Source organism: Microtus ochrogaster, unplaced genomic scaffold, assembly GCF_000317375.1.
Source record: "Microtus ochrogaster isolate Prairie Vole_2 unplaced genomic scaffold, MicOch1.0 UNK13, whole genome shotgun sequence".
NCBI lineage: Eukaryota > Metazoa > Chordata > Mammalia > Rodentia > Cricetidae > Microtus > Microtus ochrogaster.
In genome coordinates, this window is record NW_004949111.1 from 4,881,103 (window position 1) to 4,885,226 (window position 4,124).

The window sequence follows — 4,124 nt, forward strand, 5'->3', positions numbered from 1 at the left end:
TCCTCACCTCTTCACATCCATTGTCCTGGCTTCTGAGATCAGCTTTCTTGGGAATCCATTTTATCTCCCTAATTCCTCATTCAAGCTAACACTTAATCTCTTCCTATTTCTCTGACTAAATCATCAGTCCCCTGTTCTAGTCTCATTAAACAGCTGATTAACTTGATAAATGTACCCCTGCAATTTGTTTCTCTCCAGCACTCACTTCTACTTCAGCCTTAATAACATTTGCATTTCAAGCACCTTGTGTGGCCACTAGAAGAATTTTTTTTTTCTTTTCATTAAGGAGCAGACTTTTTCTTTTCCCTCTGTCATACCATTGCACAACTTATGCAGCTATTGTTTATACGTAAAACTGTCTGAAAATCATTATCTCAGGCTTCCAGGTACCACGGAAAGTAGCTGAAGTACCATTTGCCTTTAGCAAACTTCAATACTCAAGAAGTCTACCAGATCATTATTCTCCAGTTTTTTCCACTGCTTGCTTGCTCCCTAGGATGCTCACAAAGTTTGAGCTGTTAAAGCCTTAATGAGGTAAGGATATATGGCAAGTCAATGGAACTTTTTTTTATTTCAGGACAAGATACACACACAAACTCTGAGCTTATTTTGCTTGTAACTTTGCTCAGTCTGTGGAGGCCAGACCTCAGATTGTCTTTGGTGAAAGCCTTATATCAGTAGGACTGCCACCGTGTCACTCTGTAATCACCAATTTTTAGTTTTTCTCTCCAAAAATTTAATAAACTAAAATCTATAACATATAAAGAGATGTGTCCAAAATGTTCTCATTAGATAGAGGCTCAAAATGTCAATTTGTATTTTCTTGGATGCCTCAGAACTAAAAGACATATGACAACTTCATTCACATTAAAATTTAAGTGAATACTTATTGAATGTAGGAAATAAAATATAGTAGGAGAGAGGACATGTTCAAATGAATTTCCATTGAAAAACTGTAAGCAATAGTCTTAAATGAGAATGAAGTTTCAAACACTAACATCAGATAATAGTAATGATGGCTTTGTAAATGATTTTCATATGCTAGGTACTGACATACGATCTTTATGTTCATAATTTTATTTAAATAACTTTGCATCCCTATAAACTAGAAACTCTTTTTTCTGCATTTTTTCTAATATGGAGATGAAATTTTAGAAAGGCCAAATAAATAATCTTGGTTCACACTGTTTATGAAAAGCTAAGCTAACATCTAAACTCAGCTTTCTCAGATATCAATCAATGGCAAATTATCTTTGATTGCCATCATTTGGGCCTATGACAGATTATCAAAGACATGGAAGCATTTTCCAGACAGAGAAAACATGAATAATTTGTTAAAGGCATAAGGAAGTATATATATATATATATTTGTGTGTGTGTGTGTGTGTGTGTACATGCACACATGTGTATGTGTGACTGTGTGTGTAGTGGAGTAAGAATCTCATTCTGAATGGTATGGCTGTTAGTTCTCTAGCAGGTTCTGCATAGTCTGCCTTTTCTTCATTTTTCTTCCACAAAGAGAGAGTAAGGCTATGATTTGTTCATCCTAGTAAAATGGAAAACATAATAAGGTGGTGGGGATTAGCTTTTAAGCTGAGATTTTATAAGTTAAAAGAACTTAAATTCTAATTGTGCGCCGGGCGGTGGTGGCGCACGCCTTTAATCCCAGAACTCTGTGAGTTCGAGGCCAGCCTGGTCTACAAGAGCTAGTTCCAGGACAGGCTCCAAAACCACAGAGAAACCCTGTCTTGAAAAACCAAAAAAAAAAAAAAAACAAAAAAACAAACAGTCTAATTGAGCAAAGTGTTTAGCTCAGTGATAAGAGTACTGACTTAGTGTGTGTGAACTTAGGATTCAATTTGTTGTAGCAACAACAACAAAAAAACAGCTTAAGTTCTTTCTTACAACTCTGTTCATAACTAAGATTTTTAACAAGGCGTTTATGAAGAATGGAATTTGTTATAAATCAACTTGGGCCCTCTCCCATGCATTTACTCAATTTATTTGGTACTGTAACTTAAAATCAATTTCAGATTCCCATTTAATATGATGCATTTTATTATCTAACCTACATGAGTACTAGAAATTTAGGAAGGCCTTTTTGCCTTGGTTCCCTAAAGATCTAGACTTGTTACTATTGGGGAAGAGAAAGGAGATCAATGAGAGGAGGCTATGAAAGGTAGGATACTGGTCGATGATTCTGATCAAGGTAATTTTCATGCTTGGAGAAATAAATCATAATGAAATCTGTTACTTTATATAATTACTATATGTAAGAACAAGAGGTTCCTCTCCTCACTGAAATGGTCTGGAAAAAAGTAATTTTCAGAAAAAGAAAATTTTTGGTCTAGAGCAGACTTTAGGTCTAAGCATTTCTCTCTTGGCTTTCTTTCTTCAGTTGAGCTTTAGAAAGAATTGTTTTCTTAGTAGTAAAAGTGTGTAACAACCTCATTGCAGCAACTACATTTAGTAAATTAGATAAAGTGCAATGTCCTTTTCAGATTAAAAGTTAAGAAATGTTCTTAAGTGACTATAATTGGCTGTTAAGAACTATCATCCTTCACAAAAAAATCAACTCCCAAATAAATCAGGGACTTAGATATGAAACCTGAAACACTGAAACTGTTAGAAGAAAACATAGGCAGAACACTACAAAATCTAAGTGTAGGAAAAGACTTTGGATAAGACTTCATTTCCTCAGGAATTAAGGCCAGTAACTAACAAATGGAACCTCATTAAGCTAAAAAAGCTTCTGCACAGCTAAAGAAATAATCAGCTGAATAAAGAGGAAGCCCACAGAATGGGAGAAAATCTTTTCCAGCTATATAGTCATCAGAGTATTAATATATGGAATATACAGAGAACTCAGAAAACCAAGAATCAAGAAACAAATGTTTTTTTTTTTCTCACAATAAAAAGACTTTGGTTCTTGTTTAGGTTTGAATTCTACTGCCAAATAAATTAAACAGATCTTCTATGTTGTATATTGAGGGTAGAATCATCTATAACTAAGAGTTATTCTATAATACATACCAGAACACTGTATCCAAAAACTTGGTAATTTTCAATAAACCAAAGACATATTTAGCTTTCACAGTACTAGAAGGCTCTCTGCAGGCAGAGAAGGTAGGCTGCGGGCAGAGAAGGTATCAATGGTCTAACCTAACTGTGAACCCAATCAACTACAATACTGTTACAAGGCATGTTCCTCCAAATTGCTCCATTCCCTTCAAATGGAAACATTTCCTCCAGGAGGAAAGAGAGGCTAAAGAGCCTCAAGAGGTAAACAAAAGGTCACAAACATCACATAAGAGGGAGAATAAAAACTTAGAAGACTGTTGAAGGACCCTACTTAACAGTATAAAAGGAAGTTGCTCAGGAGGAAGACTGATCAGCAATGCTACCCAAAAGGAAAGATGTTCGGGCAGCTCCAGGTTGTAATCTTCTGCAGTCATCCCTTGTGTTTGGATGGGCATTCTAGTGATACAGCTGCTCCTTGTATATATCTTCTCACTCATACTTTTGTTAGCAACCCCAATAAAAAACTCATTGTCTCACCAAATTGGGCGTTGGGGAAGCTGTGACTTTTCTTCTGTTGTTGACTCTTTTGCTGTGTTGAGTGGACATGTGTATGTTACATCTCTCCAGGAAAAGATTCTCATACAACAAATATCGCTATGTTCAGCGAGTCCGGTTTTATCCCATGCTTTTTCAGACCCAAGCCAGCTGGCCTTGGTGAGTTCCCGATAGAACATCCCCATTGTCTCAGTGTGTGGGTGCACCCCTCGCGGTCCTGAGTTCCTTGCTCATGCTCTCTCTCCTTCTGCTACTGATTTGGACCTTGAGATTTCTGTCCAGTGCTCCAATGTGGGTCTCTGTCTCTGTCTCCTTTCATAGCCTGATGAAGGTTAATATTCAGGAGGATGCCTATATGTTTTTCTTTGGGTTCACCTTCTTATTTAGCTTCTCTAGGATCACGAATTATAGGGTCAATGTCCTTTATTTTGGCTAGAAATCAAATATGAGTGAGTACATCCCATGTTCATCTTTTTGGGTCTGGCTTACCTCACTCAGGATAGTGTTTTCTATTTCCATCCATTTGCATGCAAAATTCAAGAAGTCAT